Here is a 25,593-nt window from a genome sequence, read left to right as displayed (position 1 = left end):
CTACCATGTCGAGGCCCCAGACCACGAATGACTAGGTGATGGGGATGGTTTGGAGCTCTTGTGCTAGCAAATGGGTTTGTTGAGCATAGAACTAGCATCCTTCACACCTACAGAGGACCTCCTCTGCATCTCATAGTGCGGTGGGCTAGTAAAAACCTTAGCGAAAGGCTTTTCTGACCAGCGACCTTGGTGTCGTATGATGTCTGCAGATTCTGGCATGAACCTCGAGGAGGAGCAACTTCCCTCGATCGGTTGAGATGCACTTCATGAGTATTCCCGATGGACTTCATTTGTCGAGTTTGTTTTCGATCTCGATGAAGGTCTAGGTGCGTTGGGCAATTCATCGCACTTCGGTCCTTTCAGATGGGAGAATCTCCTCGAGGAGGTAGACGAGTAGCGATGCTCACCAGTCGGATTGATCGAGTGCCAACATGGCGACGTCGGCGGGTGACATCATCATAGAGGCACTGGGGTCAGAGCCCCTGGGCGTCGGCTTGGCATCGAGGTGTGTTTGGATCAGACCTTCTAGGACACGGGCGGATGGCTCATGGAGATCATTGATGAAGATCCCGCTCGGGGATGGATCCTGCCTGGCGACCAATTTTGCAAAAAAATCGGCAGCATCGTTGTCCTTTCGTGGGACATGATGCAGCTCGATTCCCTAGAATTTGACCTTGAGCTTACGCACCTCTTGGCAGTATGCTGTGATGAGGGAGCTTTTGTAGGAGGACTCCTTCATGACCTGATCAACGACTAGCTTCGTGTCACCGCGAACGTAGAGTCATGTGCACCAAGTTCGATGGCGATGTGTAGTCCATTGATGAGGGCCTCATACTCCATGGTGTTGTTTGAGGCTGAAAAGTGGAGGCGGATGGCGTAGCGGGGCCTACTCCCATCTAGGGAGATCAGAACTACTCTAGCCCCCGATCCGAGCGCCATGATGGACCCATCGAAGTACATTGTCTAGTACTCGTGGGTGACATCTGGGGTTAGTAGCTAGACCTCCATCCATTCGACAACAAAATTCGTGAGAGCTTGAAACTTAATGGCGGTATGGGGGATATACCTAATGTCATGGCCCATGAGTTCGAGTGCCCACTTGGAGATCTGTCCCATGGCATTACAGTTGCGGATGATGTCTCCGAGCGGGTATGAAGTGACTACCGCGACTTCGTGGTCGATGAAATAGTGCAGGAGCTTCCGGGTCACCATCAGCATGGCGTATAGGAGCTTCTGCACCTAGGGGTACCGGACCTTGGGGTAAGTGAGTACCTCCCCGATGAAGTATATAGGCTGCTAGACCTTAAGGTGGTGTCCTAGCTCCTCCCTTTTCGATGACTAGGGTGACGCTCGCCACATGGTTGCTTGCTGCGACGTAGAGGAGGAGGGGTTCTCCCTGTTCAGGAGCAACAAGGATTGGGGCCGACATTAGGGATGCTTTGAGGCTCTCTAGAGCCTGCTGAGCTTCCTCCGCCCATACGAAGGCATCCGTCTTTTTGAGGAGCTTGTAGAGTGGCATCCCCTGTTCATTGAGCCAGGAGATGAATTAGCTTAGGGCGGCCAGACAACCGGTGAGCCTTTGTACACCCTTGACGTTGCGTATGAGGCCCATGTTAGAGATGGCCATGGTCTTTTTGGGGTTGGCCTCGATGCCATGCTCGGATACAATGTATCCTAACAGCTTCCCCTTTAGAACCCTAAAAACACATTTCTCAGGATTCAATCTGATGTTGAACCTTCGAAGGTTAGTGAACGTTGTGGCCAAGTTTGTGATTAGGTCACAAGCTTGAGCTGTTTTGACGACTATGTCATCGACATAGATGGTGATTGTTGGTTTTGGCCGCTCGGCTTGATCAAGCTGATCAAGCGGGTCAATTTGGTTGGCGAAGCATTGCTGCATGCACCTTTGGAAGGTGGCACCAGCGTTCTTCAGGCCAAAAGTCATGGTTATGTAGCAGTACAAACCATATAGGGTGATGAACGAGGTTGCGAGCTGATTAGACTCTTTCATCGTGATTTGGTGATAGCCCGAGTAGGCATCCAGAAAGGAGAGGATCTCACAACCCGAGGTGGAGTCGACTATCTAGTCTATGCGCAGCAGAGGAAAGTGATCCTTTAGACACGCTTTGTTGAGGCCAGTATAATCAACGCACATTCTCCATTTCCTAGTCTTCTTTTTAACAAGAACGGGATTGGCAAGCCATTCAGAGTGGAATACCTCTCTGATAAATCCGGCTGCTAGGAGTTTGGCGATCTCTTTGCCTATGGCCCTGTGCCTCTCATCGTTGAAACGGCGTAGGCGTTGCTTAGTGGGCTTTGAGCCTGGGATGAGGTGTAGTGCGTGCTCGGCGATGTCTCACGGTATGCTCGGTATGTTAGATGGCTTCCATGCAAAAACATCGTGATTGGCGTGCAGGAAGTCGATGAGCTCGCATTCCTATTTGGCCAGGAGCTGGGTCCTGATCCGCACCATCTTGGTTGGGTCGGTGGGGTCGATTCCCACCGCTTTGGTTTCCTCAAGCGAGTGGAAGGCCTATGAGGAGTTTGGTTTGTTGTAGTCTAGGACTGCTGGGGCTGACGACTCCTCGAGCCGTGGAAGCTCGGACGAGTTGATGATCGTGGTGGCGAGCTCAAAATGCTCACGGTCGCACGTGAAGGCGTGCGAGAAGGCGCTGCTCATGGTAATGACGCCGTTCGGTCTCGGCATCTTCAGCTTGAGGTAGGTGTAGTTGGGGATTGCCATGAATTTGGCGTAGCATGGCCGCCCCAAGATGGCATGGTAGGACCCTGGAAAGTCCACCACTTCAAAGATGAGGACCTCCGAGCGGAAGTTGGCTCGGTTGCCAAACGTGACAGGTAGGTCGATCTGCCCGAGCGGGTATGCCTGTGCTCCCAGGATCACCCTATGGAAGGGAGAGCCCGCTAGGTGGAGTTCCGATCGGGGGATGCACATGGCATCGAGGGTGTCGACCTAGAGGATGTTGAGGCCGCTGCCTCCGTCCATCAGCACCTTGGTGAGGCACTTCTTGTGGATGATGGGGTCAATGACGAGCGGGTAATGTCCCGATCTCATGATGTGGGAGCGATGGTCCCTCTGATCGAAGGTGATCAAAGGGGATGGCTGTCTCGGCGGCGCATGCCTCCCTATAGCGCACCTTGTGCTGGCGCTTGGACCAGATGGCGTCGGATCCACCGAAGATCATGATGCATTCCTCAGGGTCGGGGAAGCCGTCTCTATCCTTGCCCGCCGTGCCTCCTTTCTTGGCTGCCGCCTCTTTGCTATCTCCTTCTTTTGGCCCACCGGCCTATCGTAGGAAATGTTTAAGGAGCTCGTAGTCCTTGTAGAGGTGTTTGATGGGGTAGGCGTGGTTGGTGCATGGGCTATCCATGAGCTTGTTGAAGTGGTCAGGTAGTCCCTGTTGGGGCTGCTTGCTCATGCGATTAGCCGCGGCGACCAACACGGTGTTGTCTGGTCGGCGCCGATCCTTTTTGTTCTTCTTCCCTCTCTGTGTGGAGGAGCCCTTGTCTTGGTCCATGTGCTTGGCCTTGCCTTTGTCCCAGCCTCCATTGAAGACCGCTCTGACCACCTCCTCGCCGGAGGCATGGTTAGTGGTGACGTCGAGCAGGTCGTGGGTGGTACGACGCTTAAGGCAGCCAAGCTTGTGGATCAGGGACTCGTAGGTCATCTTAGAGAGGAATGCACTGATGACGTCTGTGTCGATGACATCAGGGAGGGAGTTGCATGATTGGGAGAACCTGTAGATGTAATCCCATAGGGACTCACTGGACTCCTGCTGGCAGCTCTTGAGGTCCTAGGAGTTACCAGGGTGGACATACGTCCCCTAGAATTTTTTGATGAAGACCCTCTTGAGGTCCGCCCAGTCATGAATGCTGTCGTGCAAGAGGAATTCAAGCCATGCCCGAACATGTTCCCCCACGCAGATGGGGAGGTACTGAATGATGAAAAAGTCATCATCCACCCCTTTGGCTCGGCAGGTGAGCTGAAAATCTTCGAGCCAAATACCAGGGTTTGTCTCCCCGATGTACTTGGTGATGTTGTTCGGTGGTCGGAAGCGCTGTGGGAACGGCGCTCTTCGGATATGCTGGTAAAAGGCCCGTGGTCCCAGGCCCTCAGGGCTAGGACTCTGGTCGTCTGGCCGGCGACCATGCCTGGGGCACGTTTCACTGCTCCCCTCAATGGTTTGGCCAGGACCCATGTCGCCTGCCCTCACCGCCGCCTGGTGGACGTCATCATCACGCCAGGCCTGATGCCGGTTGCTGATGATGCTGCGATCATCTTGGTGTGGATCGGGCCATTCGCGTACTGGTGATCGGTGTAGAGCAGGCGCCAGGTCAGACCACGGCACAGCCACTGCCTCCTGAGCCACGCTCGACGGCTGTAGCGGTGAGCGAATGGAGCGATCCGTCTAGCGCATTCTTGCTCCCCTAGTGGGGAGAGAGGGCCCGTGTCGTAGTCGTGATGCAGAGTTCTCCACCTATTGAACGGCGGCAACATCTACCAACGCCCGGAGGTTTTGGTAGACCTCCCGCTCCTGGGGGTTGATGGGCTCAGGAACGCCACGCAGAAGCATTGCCGCAGCGGCAATACTCTGGCTAGCTCGAGCGAACTATGGGGGTCGTTCCCCTCATTCATGATGTCACGTTGGACCTAGCGGGCATGACCCTGGGCGCCGCCCACCGGGTCATTCGCATGGGGCGCAACAGGCTGCACCGAGCGCGCCAGCGTAGGCGGTGGCTAGTTCTGCCACCGTTGTCATAGCTCCTCGATGTGCCCTTGTGCGAGCGCAAGGGCCTCTGCACGTGGGTCCAGAGGGGTGTGAGTCTGTACAGACTCCGCAACCACTGGCAGTTATCCTAGAGCGTTCGCCATAGCGCACTCCTGGGACGGACGATGGCTAGGTGCCACGTCGCCGATGCTGAAGCTGTCGCTCTCACCTTCGTTATCCGGGAGTTCGTGGAAAGTGGTAGGAGCATAGCTCGCCATTCCCACAAATTTGGATGTGAGAGGGGATGGCACCAGCATCCTTCAAAGCCCCCAAGCGCACATGTTTGCGGGGGACACGAGGCCATAGGGGAACCGATCATATGGTGTTTGCGGTGCGGACAATACGGTCCAGCCAGATAATTGGTGGGAGATAGTAAGTAGAGAGTAAATAACAATATGCACATTACTCACAATGGGGTTTGAGCAGAGAGTTTGCTTGGAATGAAGTGTAGATGCCTCATCGTTGAAGTCGTCATGCGTCCTGGAGCCGATGGAGGGCGCCTCTCTGACGGGCGCTGGAATGAGTGCCTCCTCGTGGAGGTGTAGTACGACGAGCCAGTCGGCGATGAAGTCTAGGCTTCCGAAGAGGAAGGTCTGGGATGGCTCAAAGACAGGTGGAACCCAAATCCCAATAGGTGGGAGTGCGGGAAACTCTAGTGAGCCGAAGCGAGTCGTATCGCTTGAGCCCACCATGGCGAAGGTGGCAGAAAAGTGGGCCATCCGATGACCAAAAAGTGTTGAACGTACAACGTCTTCCCCACGGACGGCGCCAACTGTCGGTGTAGAAAGTGACCAACACGTAAATATTTCTAGTTTTGCCATACGTTGTGATCGGAGGTGGCCTAGCACTCAATGACACAGGGTTTATACTGGTTCAGGCAACGTGCCCTACGTCTAGTTTGAGTCGGTCGGTGACTTTATTCCTGAGCCTAGGTGCTCAAAGTTTGCAGTCAGGTTACAAATGAGAAGGAGAAAGATGGAGGGGTACAAGAGGTCCGGTCGGACTCTAGTCAGAGGGTCCGAGAGTGACGGGAGCCCCACTATGTACTATGTGTTCGAGCGTGTGCTTGAGGTTTGAACCTAGTGGTTCTGTTGTTGTGTACTAGTGAACTTGATCGATCTGAATCAACTTAGCTGTTGGAAGATAGCGCATCCTCTTTTATAGATGAAGGGGATGGCCTTACAAGTGAGAGGGAGAGAGTACGTTCACTGCTAAGTCTTGCTGCCCACGCTGGTAGGTACAAGATGATGATAGGCGCCCACAATACTGTTTAATATCGGATGCACGTGGGAGGTTGCGTCGTCTTCTTTAGGTATGGTAGACGTCGGTGCCTGCCACGCTGTTGATATCCAGAGGCATGCAAGTGGTTTTGCCATGTTTGCCTGGTACAGTAAATGCCAGTGCCCACAATACTGTTGATGCCCAGAGACACGTGTGGGAGCCTTACCGTGTTTGTTTGGTATAGGAGTTGATGGTGCCCACAACACTATAGGGGAAAATATCGGTGCCTACAACACTGCTTGCATTCTGTCATGCCAAGGAGGTCACAGGGTACTATCCTATAGTTATATAGGGTACGGTCCTCCATATTACGGTTGACTTTGAGTGCCCTACTTTACTTTCTCCATCTGTTTCCTGGTCCCTACCGAGCGGGCGTCCCCGATCGGTTGGTCCTAGTCGGCTCTAATTGCGTCAGCCAGAGAGGAGCTGTAAGTAGGGGTTCGGCGCATCCCTAGTCAAAGAAGCAGGTTGGAGTTGGAAGTAGTGTTGGGCTAGGCCTTCCGGTCGAAGAGGCTGTCCGGAGGTGGGCTAGAGACCGAAGCGAGCGCTCTGGTCGGAGAGGTGGGCCAAAGTCAGAAGCGGGCGCCATTCCTCCATGGCCAGGCCTTTTGGTCAGAGATTGGATCAACCTTCTGGCCTATCATCTAGGTATTTGGGCCGGCCCATGAGTTACGCGTTGCTCGCAATGTTGTCCGTTAGGCCAAGCTTTTGTTGGGAAGCCGGTCCCTTAGGGACCCTGGGTTTATGAACCCGACACTACCCATATAGACATGTGGCTATACATAATATCTCACTAGGCGAGAGGGACTATGAATCGGTCCTTATGTGACCGAGGCGAGTATCTCCCAAAGGAATCCCTCACCAAACGATCCTGCCAAGGTAATTTACCTCCATAAATTACCTCCACTCGCCCCCTATCGAGGTTTAGTCCAGTTTTACCAGTTTTAAGTTCCATAGTTATTAACCTCAGGTTCATAGAGCTCATCTCATATCTAGGTAACCATTATGTCATCATAATATCATAGTCAAACTTATATCATATCAAGATAATTATCATAAGTGTTCACATCATCATAACCGAGCTCATGACCCATTATAATTCCATTAATTCATAAAGAGAATTTAAGTATTATAAGTTAAGTTCATTAATTAGTGGGGATAGGGTTTTATGGGTTTATGGTGGAGGCTAGCAAAATGTGGAGGTGGAGGAAGGGGAGTAGTTAAGGGATGGTAAATAAAGTGGAGGGAAAAAGGGATAGGTGGGTGTTAGGACTTGCCTCCATTCGCTGACGATAAGCTCCTTCTTCGATTCCTGTGCCTCTTGCTCCTGTCTTCTTGGACTTCATCAGGTTCTCCACGTCTTCTATCCTACACGGTCTAGCATTGTCAAGCACAAACAAGAAAAATAACAAGCAAGACATGCAAAGCAAGCATAAGCAGCAAACGATTCTAGATGGGTTGATCCTATTGGGTGACGGGTCGTTATCTAAGTTATCATTATTATGTCAATTTGAAGTAAGGTTTGGATGAAGGGATTCCATCCATGGGGTAGGGCTCCTACGGGTTAAGTTAAGGTGGGTGGTTGGTCTGATGGAAAACTAGACCACACTATTAGGCTTCACTATTATGTGAACCTGAAAGAGAAAGCCTAACCAAGTCATCATAGATAACTTGCCTGGCCTTTACAGGTCCACAAGGGTTAGTGGCACATACGCACATGTATATGTATGTGCCTCGGGTTAGTTAGGTTAAAGAAAAGGTGGAAGATAACGTTAGCCATACATAGACGTATGTCCGGGTATCGCGCATATCCTTGTATGTGGAGATATCCTATTATTTTATGTGATTGGGTGTGGATATATTCGAGTATGTGTCAGAGTACATGCACATACGCGAATATATGGGGTTAATTACTGCTACGGTGATTGGCTACTACTGTAGTCAATATTTAATTTAAATACAAGGAAAGCAATCAACTAGAATTTAAATGGGCACCAAATAATAGAACAAATGGTATGAATAAGTAGAGCTTGAATTTACAAGATTTTTGGTGGAAGAACCAAATGATTTGGAGTTAGGATGGAGGAGATATGAATTAACAAAGATTTAATAGGAGAAGGGTATGTGGAATATAACTTGGGAATTATTTCTGGAAATTGACATAATGAAAATGGTATGGAAATGCTTGGGTAGGATCTGGGGTGTACCTAGTTTATTTAGGAATTTTCTGGGAATTTTTCCATGCATGGAAATAGGTTTTGTAACCTCCTGTGTACACTTCCGGGGTGTACACAGCATTTTCCCTCGGGTTTAGCTGCTGACGTGCGGGGCCAGCACGGCGGGGTTAGCCTGGCGGCACTATGCTGCGCGCTGGGTTCTTACTGCGCTGTAGACCGCTCTCTCTCTCTCTCTCTCTCTCTCTCTCTCTCTCTCTCTCTGAGTCCATGTGGATCGAGTCCACCGAAGTAAGGAGAAGAGGGGAGGGAGTCACGGTGGCTGCCACATGGGGTCACCATGTCCACGTTGGGACGGCGGTTGTCCAGCCGTCGATGAATAGAGCAGGGCGCTCAGAGTTCAACGGAGTGGACTACGCTGGTGGCGTTGATGGCTGAATCTTGACTCTATGCGGTTGTCGGTGCTCCTGAGATGATCCCGTAGCGGTTGGAGGAATCCTCGGTGACCGCGGGTGCTCGTGGCGGCGATGGTGACTCGCCGGAGCTGCAGCGGTGGCGCGGTGACGGGCCTTTGCCCCTGTAGGGTGCTCCAGGGAACGAGAATGGGTGGCGCATGGTCATAATAGATCGGTGGGTACGCCGAGGGTGTCGTTGTGTCTTGCGATGCCTCGACGGCGTCGGGTAGCGGCCATGACGGCTCGGCGGCGAGCTGCTCTCGGTGGTGGAGGGATGTAGAGGGGCAGAGCAGGATGGAGGTGGTGGAGGAGGTAGAGGATGGGTTGGGAAGCTTGCTAACTAACCTAATTGAACTATGGTGCACAGGAGGAGGAAGGGGAGTGGAGCTCGGTTCCATGGCAGCCGGATTGGGGAAACCAAGCCAGAGCTCAGGAGAAGGGGAGAGAGAGGGAAATAGAAGGGAGATGATATGTTCCTGACCAAGGTGAAGCTCGCTATGGCGGTGGTTGAAGCGGAGGAGCTCGGGGGAGGCCAATTTATAGGCCACCAATGGTGGTTCTCGCCGGTGACATGGCGGCGAGATATTTTCTCCGGTGCCTCAGATTCCTTCTTCCTGCGCATGCGTTCAAACTACAATGGCGGTTCGTCACAGTGCGTCCTTATCCTCTTCGCCGGAGTAAGGCAGTAACGGCGAGCCCGAGGCAGCGGAGGTAGACGGTGCGGACGACGCGGTATTCGCATTGACGTCGCGAGGTAGGTGACGATGCTGACTAGGCGGTTCCGCTCGTCGGTGAAAGAAGGGAGGAGGGAAGCGGCTGCGTGGCGCTGGGCTGGGCCAAATGGCCAAGTCAGCCCATGGCGGCGGCGAGGGGAAGCGCGCGCACGTGGGCTGACCTGGCGTGGGCCCGTTGTGGGGGAGGAGCAGGCCACGGCACGGGCCAGGGGGAGAAGTGGAGGGAAATGAGCCCGAGGTCGGGCCAGGGGGAGAAGTGGAGGGAAATGAGCCCGAGGTTCATTTCTTAATTAGAATTCCCATTTCCATTTTTCAGAAAATAAACTTGGTCACGTATGTTTGTTTTGAATTTGGATTACAAGGAGGTTTGAAATGTGGAGAGCTTGGTAAATCAAGTGGAGGTCAAGGGGATTACTTCAAGAAAAAGTCGAGGGAAAATGTCAAGGAGGTTATTTAGTGCCAAATAAATTCTAGAGCAAACAATTCATGCAAGCATAAAATCACAAGCATTCACACATCCAACCACTCAAGCAATTTAAACCATCTATCCTAAATGCATATGGTGAATTTTGATGCATGGTTTTGGAAAACATTTTATTTAAAAGTGGTTTTGCAGGAATTAAACTAATCAAGTTTTAATTTGTTGTAAAGTTTTTAAAAAAGTTTATTTTTAGTGGATTTTATGATGTAAAAACACGGGTGTTAGAGGAGGGGAGGAGGGTGGACGGCCGGCATGCATTAGCTGTCGGATCGTTCGCTGAACCCGAAATGGGTGAACGTCCGCTGAAATGGATTTGGAGGACAGAGACGTCCTTGCTTCTGCATGATTGCGGCCTACTACGCCTGTACTATGCTGAGCAGTGGGCTGCTGTAGGAACTTCGGCTGCCGGTAGGCATCACAGACATGCGTGATTGTGAAATGTGAGCCCATTATTGTCCCCGCTGCACCTCAGTCCACCAACTTCAGTTGCTTTCAAATACTCCTCTCTATGGGCCTGCATTAAAATGGGCGGGAACACGCTCGTCATGACCAAGCAGATTTTAAATTTGATGATATATATATATATATATATATATATATATATATATATATATATATATATATATATATATATATAAAGGTACCAATGTTTACGGTGTATAGTAAGTATCATTAGATGGATCAAAAATTATATTTATAATAAACCTATTTATAGACACAAATGTTGATAACTTTCCTATGAACCTAAAGTTTGACTTAGTCCGGATCTAGAACCATATATATATAAGAGATGTAGCAGCGAACTAATCATTATAGATCAGTTGGTTGGGTTCCTTGTGGTGGAACCTGCTCACCCGAGTTCAAGTCTTCGACTTGGCACAGATGCTCGCATTTTCCTAGATTAAACTACTTCCTGGTGGAGGTGGTGCAGCCATCTGTAAGACTACCTCCTGATGACCGTTTGTTGGACTACACTGCGTATCTCATCCTGCATCAATTGTGGTCCACTACATCAAACAACCCACTATGTCGACCAGTAGGAATTGCACTGCCTGTGCCTTCGGCATTGGTCCTGCCTCATCAGGGTATAATACTGCAACTGTTTTGTTGTTATTGTGTTCATTTGTTTGATCAATATGTTTATCATCTTTGAAATCACGGGTAGATCACAATGCACATGTTTGATGCTGCAAAAGAATTAAATTGTTCTTGAATTTGCCTAATTAAATCAAAAGCTGCAAACCAAAATATAGACCCATGATGTCAAAAAAAAAGGAGTGCAAACAAAGAGCTGATATAACTTCAATGTTCTAAATAAATACATATTAAAACTCCATAGAGGTATAATACAAAGGATGGAGAGTAATCGTGAATTTTGTACAACCAGATAGAGATTAATTAATAAAGCAACAAAACCATGTAAGGTCATTCTTATTTAAAATTATCATCCTGTAGTCCATTTCCTACGGAGATCAACAAAGCAAAAACAAAAAGACAAAGTTAGGTATAAGAATAATTAATAAACCAAAATAATATAATAATTAGTATGTAACAATATAATTATGGAAGGTAATTCTTATTTAAAATTATAGATAACATATATTGTTCAACTTTTTTCATCATGTTCTTCATGCAAGAGATTAAAACTACCTAGTTAACAAACTAATATAATGTACCACTAAACTAGTATTTTTTTTACTTTTGTTAAGTGAAATAAATGATTTCAAATTAAGAAATGAATTAGTACCAATTAATATTTCATCCGTTATTGTTCATGAAAACTTAATCCCATATAATAAATATAAAATAATATGAATGTCAACAATAAAAAACCTAATCCCAAACCGTAGTCCTAGATCTAGATCTAGATGCAAACCATCTCTCCCTAAAAACTATTAAGTAGACCACTAAAATCATGGCATGGCCGCTAAATGATGGTAGAATCTTGTTCCCCTACTAAATTTACCCTATCACCTTCAAAGATTTGATATAAATGCACCCATAAATTCCTCAACCACCATGGAAGAGAGAGAATGAGAAACATAATTACACAGTAATGTACCCCTAAAACTTTAAAATGGGGCTTAGATTAGCATCTACTACTTACCTTTTAAAGCCTCCTCCACCAAAGGAATCAAGATGAAAACCTTCTCCCTTAGATTTGTATTTTTTGTGAGGTAGCCCGAGGCCCCCTTCCTCCTCAGCTCGTTGGTGTACAGTAAAAATCCCAAGAAGGAAGAAAGGGCTGCTACTTATACACTGGACGATTTGTAACCTCTGAAGATAATATCCAGAGGCGGCTCCAACTATAGCCGCCTCTACAAATTAATCTTGAGAGGAAACTGGATACAACAACCGTCTCTAAAAATCCCCTATTTTAGAGGCAGCTACAGATAACAACCGTCTCTGAAGATCATTTTGTTGAGGTGTCTAGGGTTGGAGCTGCCTCTGTAAATCATCTTAAAATGCGGCTTATTTGACAGAGCACTAAGAGGGGAGCCGCCTCTATATATAGAAAAGGGCTCTCGTCTCTAAAAAAACATTTTTGTAGTAGTGAATTAATAATTATATATTGGTCTATAACATGTCAAATGGAAATGTTTCTAATAATTCAAATGGAGGCGAATATGATAGAGCCACTCCTTCAAAACTTCATGCTAAATTAACAATTTTTATGAGAAATATCTCGGGTTACCCACCATGCACACAGGTAAACTTTGAAGGTCTGAAGTTCCACCATTGATGGACAAGACGGTGTGTGGTTTATGTACTCCCTCTGTCCCTAAATTTTCTCTCATCTCGAGAAGTTAAAACACTTTCCACTTTGACCAAATATATGTAATAAAGTGTAATATTTACAATGCATAGTTAGTATAATTAGATAAAATTTTAAATATATTTTCATCATAAACTTATTTAGAGATATAAATATCTGTTAATATTTTCAATAAACCTAGTCAATTTTAAGAAAGATTAAGCGGTACGAACCCGTAGCGACACGCTTTTAGTGAAACATTGGTCTAAGGGGTGCTTTCTTCGATACCAATTTTCTATTTGACAGTGTTTCTCCTAGCCTAGATATACGTAAATGTAAATACATTAAGTGAAGAGCTCAAGTTATGAGGTTAAACTCTTGAAATGAGATGATGTTTTCCGTGATTTCGGTTGTCAAAACGCAACATCTAGTCTAAGTTGGAGCTCTATCAAGGTACATCGGCCGTTGTAGAGCTGTTTGGAACTGCTCCACGAACTTTATTCCACACACCACACCGTGGAGCAGCTCCACAAAACCTCTATTAGGAACAAATTTTTATTATGGTTGTAGATCAAATTTTCACACCTATAAGAGAAAGGCACCCCTCTAATTTACTCTGGCTTCGCCACTGACAGCCGCTCGGCGGCGCCGTGCTTGACGGCATCGACTTTGACATCGAGCTTGGTCAGGCCATTCACTACGACGACCTCGCCAAGAACCTGACATCGCTGTACAAGGGCGACAGGCGAGGGAGGAAGTACCTGCTCACCGCGGCGCCGCAGTGCATGTACCCGGACGACTTCCTCGCTGCAGCGCTCGCCACGGGGCTGTTCGACCACGTTTGGCCTCGGTTCTACAACAACCCCGGGTGCGACTACCAGAACGGAGACATGAGCAACCTGGAGACGTGGTGGAAGAAGTGGACGCAGTCCTTGCCGTCGGCGTCGGTGTTTCTTGGACTGCCAGCCTCCCCTGATGCAGTGGGTACCGGGTACATAGACCCGACAGCCCTAGTGTCACATGTGCTGCCGGTGGTGGACGGCTCCCCAAATTACGGCGGCATCATGCTGTGGAACTATTACTACGACGACAACACTAGTTACAGTTACAGAGCCAAGCTTGTTACCAACGGTAAGAAAATACTGATCCCTCCGTTTCAAATTCGGTAAGAAAATACTGATCCCTCCGTTTCAAATTCGGTAAGAAAATACTGATCCCTCCGTTTCAAATTATAAGTTACTTTAACTTTTTTATTCATTTATTTTGTCATATATCTAAATATATTATTATATTTAGATACATAGTGAAATGAATATAAAAAAAAATCAAAACGACTTATAATTTAGACCGACTCTCTCTTGAAATATTAATATTTTGATCAAAATATCTGGCTTTCATCAAAATATATAATTATAGTTGGCCCCACGGGAGAGAAAGGTGTTTGGAATGGAAATTATATATTTTGAAGAAACAATCCATCTGTGGGGCCAACTATAGTTTTATATGTGTAGTGTCTACATGACCACTACGGGAATCAGGAGGTCACTCGGCAAAGCCTAAAAAAACCCTCGGCAAAGGGTTTGCCGAGTGTCGACACTCGGCAAACGACACTCGGCGAATTTTAGTCGGCAAACAGACTTTGCCGAGTGTTTTTTGTCGGGCACTCGGCAAAGACTTCGCCGAGTGCCGAAAAAACACTCGGCAAAGATTTACACTCGGCAAAATAAAAATGCGAAAAAACCCAAAAATAATAGCAAAAAAAACCCAAATTTTTTTTTCGAGGGAGGCCACCACTGGCCAGCGCGCGCCCGCCTCCATTGAAGTCGCTGCATTTTTTGCACAAAATCCACGGCTAACGCGGCTGGTGGGATTGCTCTACCACTGCACTACACTGTCACTTGTGTCTAGATTCGTTATTTATCCTCATATATTATACTAAACCGAGAGTAAATTGCTTGTTTGAGGCCCTAAACGAATTCAAATCAAAAAGTGGTCAACTATAAAGTTTCATAACTTTTCGAGATCTACAATTTTCATTTAGGAAGTTTTTCCATCCTAGGTCGTTTGAAAAATTCGAATTTCAAATTTGAGAGATTCAAACGTAGTTTTGCATGATAAGATGATTTCAAATCAAAAAGTTGTCAACTATATAGTTTCATAACTTTTGGAGATCTACAATTTTCATTTAGGAAATTTTTCCATCCGAGGTCTTTTGAAAAATTCAAATTTTAAAATTTTCAAATTCAAACGTCGTTTTTGCATGACAAAATGATTTCAAATCAACATGTTGCCAACTACAAAATTTCATAACTTCTCAAGATCTACAAAGTTTATTTTGGTCATTTGTTCATCCGACATAGTGGTAGTAACATTGTTCACAAATCTTATATATCTCTTCTACTTTCATGAAACTAATATGAGAGATGTAGATTTTATGAACAACGTTATTATCGCTTTGTCAAATGAAGAAATGACCAAAATAAACTTTGTAGATCTTGAGAAGTTATACAACTTTGTAGTTGAAAAGTTTTTCATTTGAATTCATTTAGGGCCTCAAAAATTGATTCGAAAAACTGATTTATCGAGGGCAAAAAAAATACACACGGCAAAATGCCTCTTTGCCGAGTGCCAAAACAAAGGCACTAGGCAAACTCGATCTTTGCCGAGTGCCAGAAAAAAGGCACTCGACAAACTGAGAGTAAATTGCTTGTTTGAGGCCCTAAATGATTTCAAATCAAAAAGTGATCAACTACAAAGTTTCATAACTTTTCGAGATCTACAATTTTCATTTAGGAAGTTTTTCCATCCGAGGTCGTTTGAAAAATTCGAATTTCAAATTTGAGAGATTCAAACATAGTTTTGCATGATAAGATGATTTCAAATCAAAAAATTGTCAACTACATAGTTTCATAACTTTTGGAGATCTACAATTTTCATTTAGGAAGTTTTTTCATCCGAGGTCTTTTGAAAAATTCAAATTTTCAAATTCAAACGTCGTTTTTGCATGACAAGATGATTTCAAATCAAAATGTTGCCAACTACAAAATTTCATAACTTCTCAAGATCTACAATGTTTATTTTGTTCATTTGTTCATCCGACATAGTGGTACTAACATTGTTCACAAATCTTATATCTCTCTCTTCTACTTTTATGAAACTAATATGAGAGATATGAGACATGTCGTTTTGTCAAATGAAGAAATGACCAAAATAAACTTTGTAGATCTCGAGAAGTTATACAACTTTGTAGTTGAAAAGTTTTTCATTTGAATTCATTTAGGGCCTCAAAAATTGATTCGAAAAACTGATTTGCCGAGGGCCAAAAAAAAAATGCACACGACAAAATGCCTTTTTGCCGAGTGCCAAAACAAAGGCACTCGGCAAACCCATCTTTGCCGAGTGCCAGAAAAAAGGCACTCGGCAAAGACAAATTTTGCCGTGTGCCGAAAAAAAACACTCAGCAAAATACATCTTTGCCGAGTGCCAGAAAAAGGCACTCGGCAAAGACGAATTTTGTCGAGTGTTTTTTTTTTGCCGAGTGTATTTTATTTGGCACTCGGCAAAGACCGTCTTTGCCGAGTGCCCGATAAAATACACTCGGCAAAGCTCCGGCACTCGGCAAAGTGCCGGTTTCCAGTAGTGGACGTGACGCATATGGAGCAATCTAGGCCAGGATTGACCAACAAAGTGGGTTTGTGCATTTGATCTGTTCAATTACTGACTAAATGTACATATCAGTGATAAAAAAATTTATTCATAATTTACTTCTCATATTCCACTAAAGATCCAATAATTAGCATTTTTTTAAAAGAACAATAATTGATAACTTGATCGATCTATTTGTTAACTCAGCTGTCGCAGCGGATCCACCAAATGGCTCGCCAATTCTAGGGGGCTCCAGCGTTGCATAGCTGCCGAACAACTCACCAGTTACACCGAATATGTAAGAATCCCTGGCCTATTTATGTTCTTTGATGAAGATTTTTTATTGCTAAGACTAGCAGGAAATACACTTAGGAACATCTTATATATCATACTCATAAAGTCTTGAAAGGAACAAATAACATCGAACACATGTGTTTATTTGAGTTCTGGGCTTCTAGCCACTAGAGTTTCTCCTTTTAGAACAACAGATAGTTCTCTACCTTTTTTTAGATAATGGAACGATGTTCTAACCTGTATATCATTTAACGATATACACAGCTGTTCAAATACAAACCACGAGCTCTTAGGCTCATACCAAAATACATCGGAGAGATAAGATATAAAACCAAAAGTCTAGATAACTGAAAAGAAAGGAGGCTAAGCTTCAATTCTATTCGATATCTTCCCATCCGAACTTAGCGAAGACCTTGCCAGTTTCTTTTTGCAAGATTATCTTTCATAAGAGTAACACCTTTGTTAAGATACCATAAAAAAGATTTAATTTTCAGTGGTATTCTGATCTTACAAATTGGGCACTTAGTAGGAACTACTCCGCACTGTATTATAGAAGTGTACATAGAGCATACCGAGAAAATACCACCGCTGTGTAAGCTCCAAATAAAAATATCTTGATCATTAGATAGGTTAACAAATGCTACGTACTTTTGACACAAGATCATACCATGCAGTCAAGTTACTATCCACCAAAGCCCTTCGGAATGAAATATTCAAAGGTCTGGTACTTAGTACATGTGCAACCGTTGCATCCTTTTCCTTCACAAATATTGTATAGAGATGGGTAATCAATTTTGAGAGGTTTGTTGCCAACCCATGTGTCTTCCCACAACCGGACTTCAGTACCACTATGGGTTCAGAAAGATCCTCTTGCCAAGAATTGGTCTTTGACTTTCATAAGTCTGGACCAAAACTGAGAATCACCTGGTCATTTTTGAGTTATGTTAAGGTTTATTTGACAAGATATTTCCTTCTTAGAAGGTCTTTCCAGGTTCCTTCCTTATTGATAAGTTTAAACAACCATTTACTCAAGAGACACTTATTTTGGATATCTAGGTTTTGGATGCCTAACCCACCAAAATCGTTGGGTGTGCACAATATGTTCCACTTAGTGAGTCTATACTTTTTCTTGTGTTCATCATCATTTTGCCCAAAGAATCAAGAGCGGTAGTAGTGTAATTTTTTAAGGACTCCTCTAGGGACCTTAAAGAAGCTAGGAAAGCATATACATGGATAATCTCGTCAACACTGAGTTGATCAAAACAAGCCATCCTCCTATTGAGAGGAGTTTTCCTTTCCAGCTGCACATCTTTTTCTGAAACCTCTCAATCATAATCTAGTCATTACTGTAAAATTTTCTATGGTGCATAGGGATGCCTAGGTATTTAAAAGGAGTGCTCCCTGAGGTTCAACCAGAAAGGCGTGCTTACTCCTCAACATTATCCTTAGCTTTACGGCTTTACCATAACATAAAAGCTCACTTATGTGGAAATTGATCTTTAACCAAAATAATTGCTTAAATGTACTTAACACTAGTTTAATTTGTTTGGCCAGATTTAAATCATGTTCCATAAAGAGGATAGTGTCATCAACGTACTAGAAAATGGACAGTCCATTGTCTACCAGATGAGGGATAACTCCTTCAAAATTTCCATTCTCCTTAGCCCTTTCAATAAGGATAGCCACATATCAGCTACCAAATTTAAAAGGATAGGAGAGAGGGGGTCTCCTTGATGGAGACCTTTTTTGGACTGAAAATAGTGATCCATCTCATCATCTTTAATTCCTACACTTCCCCTATGCACATATGATAGATCCATTTACATCATACCAAATTTAAACCCTTTCATCCTCAACGTTAGATGAAAGAAAGACGAATTGACTTCATCTTACGCCTTATGAAAATCTAGCTTTGAAATGACTCCATCTAACAAGCCCGACAGTTCATTGTTTTTAAAATAATATAATGTTATGGGCATTTTGCAACATAATTTCACATAGATAATTTTATTTAATGTCTATTTTCAGATATTATAGCGGGCACCTCAGGCCTCTCTGGTTTGTGCGTAATCGTTCTCACAGTCTTCATGTGCTATAAAAGATGTATGTCATGATACTAAGGCAGAGAGGGCCAAGAAATTCACCAAGGATTGAATCCTTTTTGCAAAATCAAGGAACTTTACAGCCGAAAGGTTACACTTATTCAGAAGTGAAAAGAATGACCAAGTCTTTTTCTCACAAGCTCGACCATGGTGGCTATGGTTCTGTTTACAGAGGCAACATGCGCAATGGTCGTGAGATAGCTGTTAAGATGCTGAAGGGCATCGAAGGCGATGGTGAGCGATTCATGAATGAGGTGGCTAGTATTAGCAGAACATCTCATGTCAGCATCGTTACTCTGGTAGGATATTGCCTTCAAGGATCAAAACGAGCTCTCCTCTACGAGTACATGCCCAATGGTTCCCTTGAGAGGTACACTTATGGTAGCAATTCTACTGAAGGAGAAGACAGTTTGAGCTGGGATAAACTGTTCGACATTGTCAAAGGAATTACACGAGGATTGGAGTACCTCCATGCGGGCTGTAACACCCGCATTGTGCATTTCGATATCAAACCACACACCATTCTATTAGATCAGGACTTATGTCCAAAGATATCGGATTTTGGATTACGAAGCTGTGCCGACAAAAGGAGAGTAGAATCTCCATTGCTAGGGCAAGAGACACTATAGGGTACATAGCCCCTGAAGTATTATCAAGAAACTATGGACCAGTGGGCAGCAAGGCTGATGTGTACAGTTATGGCATGCTTGTCCTTGAGATGGTGGGAGCAAGGAAGAAAATCGATGGTAGTACAGATGACAACAGCAGCAAGTATTTTCTGCAATGGTTGTATGAAAACTTGGATCAGTTCTGTGGCCTCACAACCAGCGAGATCAGCAGCAGCGACACCACGGAAGTGCTCGTGAGGAAGATGATCATAGTTGGCTTGTGGTGCATACAGTCCAAACCAGCAGATCGGCCTTCCATGGGCGAAGTCCTTGAAATGTTGGAGAGCAACGCTGATAACCTGCAGTTGCCACCTAAGGCCTTTTGGACCCGTTATTAGGGCACTCACGATGCAAGAAACTATTAATAGTTTCTATAGCATACGACATCGTACCAAGAAATTATCCTTCCCAGTGCAAGATTTTCTATAGCATAGGACATAAGTAGTGATAGAAACTATATTTGCTCTCCCAATGCGGTAACGAGTAGTTTCTTGTCTATTGATAACCGTAAAGACACAGTTTCTTAGTTAGACCTGGTTTCTTGGATTTTATCTCTCTTCTCATTAAATCACTTGTCACATCAGCATATTGCTTACATGACAGTGTAATTAATATCTATAGAAAGTACCACAAATTTCTACAGTGTGAGTGCCCTTAAACCCAACTTGTAAACTTTGCACCCTTTTTTATGACAGCGTAATGCATTGTTTTAGTGAGTCCCTACTAGGATTGATTCGAGTTCGTTCACTCCACAACATCTTTTGCTCTTTCAAAGATGAAAACTGAAATTTAATTCCCTGTAATGTAAAAACACACACAAAAAAAAGGAACTGCCATAAATTCCTCTTGTAGGGGCTATGGCCCCCTCTAGTTTCATAAAAAAAAGAACTGCCAGACTGCAGTCCACCAGCAATGTCCAAGACTCCAAGTTGAACCACTGATCAGGAGAAGTAATATCTTAATCCTTCTGTTCTTAATTTTAAATCAACTTGACTTTTCTAGATAAAAAACATGTAGAGATAGTGCATATCTAAATACATAATAAAAATTAACAAAATACAAAACAAATTACAATTTAGAATGAAGAGAGTGTATTGTTGCTTTTAAACGCGCTATAATAGACAGTGCTCCCTCCGTTCAAGAAAAAAAAATGCAATTCTACCACAATGTCATGTTTTATTACATCAAGTTTGACCAATTATAAATAAAAATTATCAATATTTATAGTATCAAATAAATATCATTAGATTAATTATGAAATATATTTTCATAAAAAATAATTTGGAGCCATAAATATGAATACTATTCACTGTAACTAATTTAACAGGCACATAACTCATAATTGTATTCTTTTTAGGATAGAGGGAGTAGTAGTGTAACATTTGTAATCATCCATTTCATGAATAAAAAATGTTTGTAATCATTCAAAACTCATTCAACCAGGCCCAACTCTCAGCCACCTGCCACCGCCTGCTTGCTGCTGCCCAGCCCGGTCAGGCGCCGGCCACCCAGCGCGGCCACCCAGCTGTGATATCAGCAAAAAGGATGTATGTTAATGTTAGGCCGGCAGGCTTTTGAGGTCTTGGCCGGCTAGCCACATCACGCCGGCCGACTCGGTCGTTTCACACCTTATTATAATGGACTTTGGTACAAGCTTCATATTATTTGGAGTTAAAACTAAGGCCCTGCTTTGTAGGGCTCCGGCTCCTAAAACAATTCCAACTCTGGCTTCTCCTAGGAAGCAGCTTCAATGGTGGAGCTAGAGCGGTTCGAAAGATGTTGGTTAAAACACCTCTAATGATATTTTTGTAGTAATTTTTATTAGGTTTGTGAGGAGGATCTAATAGAAGCCACTTTTTTCAGCAAACTTGCCTGACATTGTACGGAACCCAATACATTTTGAAATTAGACTTCATATCATCCCTAAGCACGAGTTATTCAAACTCATACGAGCACAGGTCATGAATCCAGGTCATGAGTATGTCTACCCAACAACCATGTATTTTATGTAGTTTCAACACATAATTTTTTTTGCACCATAGAATTAAAATCCAACAGCCTTAATCTTCCTTCTACTTCTAGCCTTCTTCTACCTCTAGCCTTCTTCTACCTCCAGACAATCACAAATCACAAGATCAATGATCCACAGATCACAAGAAATAATTTTTTTTCAATGCACGCGACACTGAGCACTCGTACACACAGCTCTCGTTTGTGCACGGTTCAACAACCGAATTGTCTTCAGAAAATCCATGTGTTTTTTGCGCTAAAATACACGTGTGTTGTATAGCATTTCTGTTAATATTATTAGATTAGATTACATACATACATACATACATATATATATATATATATATATATATAGGGAGAGGCTATTCAGTAGCCGGCTACAGAATAAGTTATTCTGTAGCCACCTCCATTTACCATAATTTTATATACTAATTTACCATAATGTCAATACATATTTACGATAGTTATTTACGATAGTTGGGTTACTATAACACACGGAGGATATTTACCATAACGTTATATTAAACCACTTAGTAAGGAGTTACTATAATCTCGTAAATTAACATAGTAATTATCGTAACTCAAAGTGGCTACAGAATAAGTTATTTTGTAGCCAGCTACAGGATAGTAGTTCTATATATATATATATATATATATATATATATATATATATATATATATATATATATATATATATATATATATATATATATATATATATATATATATGTAGACTAGACAACAAGTATGCTCTTGCCTTGTTGCAACGGGATATATGACATTCTACAACAACCTGAACAATTGTTGATCGTGTCATGCGTTCCATTGCATCGTAGAATTGGACTTCCCATCATGTCCGAACATGTTGCTCTAAAATTTATACAGACATGGGAGAGAGAGCGAAGGGCAAGGAAACGCTTAGTGCTTTATTAGGCACTCCATTCGTGCTGAATATAGTGTTTTTTTTTCATTTATGCTAAGTCAGCACATCTTAAGTTTGATCAAATTTATATAAAAGGATAATAATGTTTTTGACATCATATAAGCTCCATTAGAAACATTATGGAATGTATTTTTATAACTTAACTTTTTGATGTGATAGAAGTTAATATGTTTCCTTATAATTGTAGGTCAATATAAAATAGGTTGACTTAGGACAAATGAAATTACGCTAGATAGATGGAGTATATACCAATGTTTTTTTTTTGTAAATAGTTCATATTAGAAACGTGCCTAAAGCAGTTTATTTCCATACCTGGAAATGGAGACCAAACAAACAAACTCGAACATGCTCCTCAAATTCGCAGGTGCCTCAGCTCTCTTAAACTCATCTTGCACGAGGCGACCAGCTCTCCCTATTATATAATTCTCGGCAGAGACGACATGACACAGGTATAGAAAAACTGTTTTATTTCTCACTCAATGGTTTGATTTATTTAGTTATTATTAGGCAATCATGTTGAACCATCGACTCCCTACACTAGAACACGCAATCACTGTTAGACCATCACCGCTAGTTGTGTTAGAGCCGATAGTGATTAGTTTATCACTGCCGATTCGTGGTAGTTGTGATAAATGGACCTATCACTGTTGGTTCGTGTCTTCAGTCGGCAGTGATATCACTATCGGTTGAAGTCACGAACCAACAGTGATAGTCTGTTTTGTAAAAAAAACATTATCTTTTTCATATGATATAAACTTTATATTGAAATTGTGAAGTTCAAGGAGATCCAAAACTTTGTAGTTGACATTTTTTTTAATTTGAGATGGTTTACGTGTCTAAATATTCAATGTAAGTTCCCAAATCGGGTTTTGAGATGGTTAACCATATCGAATAAAGACAAAGTCAACATCAAAGTTGTACTCAACGGGAGCTACAACTTTGCAGTTAACAACATTTTCATTTGAGACCATTTATAGTGTCAAATATACAATATAAGATTTAAAATTGTGTAGTCAGAAGAATAACATCAATCACATGTCTCTCGTAGCTCAGCTGGTAAGTAAATTGAGGGAACGTAATCCAGTAGTGACAAATCAATCACTGCCGAGATTGTCCACTGTCGGACATGATTTCGGCAATAATTACGGTTCCGACCCATCAGTGATTATGAAATATACCTCAAATAGGATGACTTACGTTAAAAGTTCAAAAACACATCAATAGCTTAGCGGTGAAATTTTTCTAGGCAAAGCTAAGATAATGGTTCAATTCACTACTCTTACATTATAATTTTTATACTTTTTCAATTTGTGCTACTCTATTTGGAAAAAAAAAAAGATTTACACGTCTAGACCAAAAAAAGAAGAAGCCAAAACACGGAACAGGGAAGAAAAGAAACTGAAACAGAAAAAGAACACGCGAGAACCTGTGCTCCAACGATACCTGCCAGATATGGTAGAACTAGAGATTTATAATGCAACGTCCAGAAGAAGAATTGAATAAGCAAGTCTACGTGCAGCTCCGAGGTTTTGGGCCCATAGCCCATGCAGGACTGACCGTCCATCAGATCAAAATGGCATAGGCCTAGGTTTTGGGCCCATAGCCCGTGCAGGATTGACGCATGGTATCCGAAAGCATGTGATGCCCAGCGTCTTCTACAAATTATGGACCAAATTAAGCTAAAACAAACCACTGAGGGCTGCACAATAACAGGTCCAAACGCTTTTAATTTGCTCACTGAAAAGGTATTTATTAATACTAGTACAGTGTCCGTGCTAACGCTACGGCTTCATTCAGGGATGTACATGGAAACAACCAAACAACAATTTTTTTTTTCTAGAGTTCAACTTTCACACAATTATATATGACCATATATATACAATTCGGGAAACACTTACACGTAACAAGGCATAATAAAGTTATTTCTCGCATTAACCATATAATTTACAATATGCCTAAGTCCTTAAACATGTCTTGGAGATCTTCATGGCCACTTCATGCAAACTTCATCCCAAATAATTAAAGATGCCGTACCAAGCTTCTTAAAGTAACTCTATAATTCACTTTTGATAAATGAAAGAAAAAATTGTATTTGATCTTTTTTAAAATTAAATAGTAGATATAGTCGTAAATATATGTGCGCAACCACGATGGATATTTATCTGGTTGTTCCTCGGTTTCTCCCTCTCTTCCATCCTGTTTTTCTTTCTTCAGATGATTTTCGGGTACTAGAAAGCTAACTAATGAAAATTATTGGACAAAAGAAAAAAGCATTTCTTCTTGGCATAATCAACTGATTTATCAAGTAAGTTTTAAGTACTCCATCTATTTTAAATTATAAGTTGTTCCAGCTTTTCTAGATACATACTCCCTCCATTCCAAATTATAAGTCGCTTTGACTTTTTTTGTTCATCCATTTTGCTATATATCTAGACATATTATTATATCTAGATGCATAACAAAATGGATGTACCAAAAAAATCAAAGCGACTTATAATTTGAAATGGAGGAAGTAATTTTTACTATGTATATAGACATAATGTATATTTAGGTGCATAGCAAAAGCTATATATCTAAAAATTAGAACAAAACTAATTATTTCTAGCTTGCGTGTTCTATTTCATAATGGCCTTTTATTTTCATAATCACGTGTCAAGTCAGTTCGTTTATTTTGTAAACTCGATCGGGGCGTGTAGTGTGTTACTTCTATAACACAGTGGTCTTACTTCTCTCTTTGTAATACAGTGGTCTAACTCCTCTCTTTGATACCAAATGTGCTAAACCTCTTCATCGATCTCCTCTCTGTGGGCCTGGATTGTAAGTGACCCGTTTTGCTTCCTTGTCTAGGGTGTCGCCGTTGGTATTTTATGAGAAGAAAGGGGTAGACCTTTCTAGGTTTAGCTACGCTGTAGATGCTCCACTGCTCCTACTGAAGCGTGGGGTCACAAAACCAGGTCCCACGTGTTCTTGACGGAAACATGTGAATGGGTATGTTGGCAGGTCTGTCGCCATTCCTTATTGACGCAATACCAGAATGGCACGGAGAGTTTTGGAAGGGGCGCGTCAGATGGGGCCGTGCTCGGCGTGGATTTTTCCATTATAATGACAATTCTGGAAATTGCCTGGATCGAAGTCACGGATCCCTCCTTCCTATTTGCCTTGATTGACTTCCATATTTGCCTTTATTGACTTCCATTGGTTTCCATTTTACCGTAGCATGCGGGATGTATGAAGCGTGCGTTGAAGCCTAGGCGGGGGAGATCC

The 25,593-nt window shown here is 43.2% G+C and overlaps 1 pseudogene; it reads left to right on the top strand.

Annotated features, from left to right (window-relative positions):
• The first annotated feature begins 1,053 nt into the window (after nucleotides 1-1,053).
• LOC136469264 (PR5-like receptor kinase) lies at nucleotides 1,054-19,714 on the top strand (annotated as a pseudogene).
• The last annotated feature ends 5,879 nt before the right edge of the window (nucleotides 19,715-25,593 follow it).

Source organism: Miscanthus floridulus, chromosome 8, assembly GCF_019320115.1.
Source record: "Miscanthus floridulus cultivar M001 chromosome 8, ASM1932011v1, whole genome shotgun sequence".
Lineage (NCBI taxonomy): Eukaryota > Viridiplantae > Streptophyta > Magnoliopsida > Poales > Poaceae > Miscanthus > Miscanthus floridulus.
This window is presented reverse-complemented; position numbering and strand designations above follow the sequence as displayed.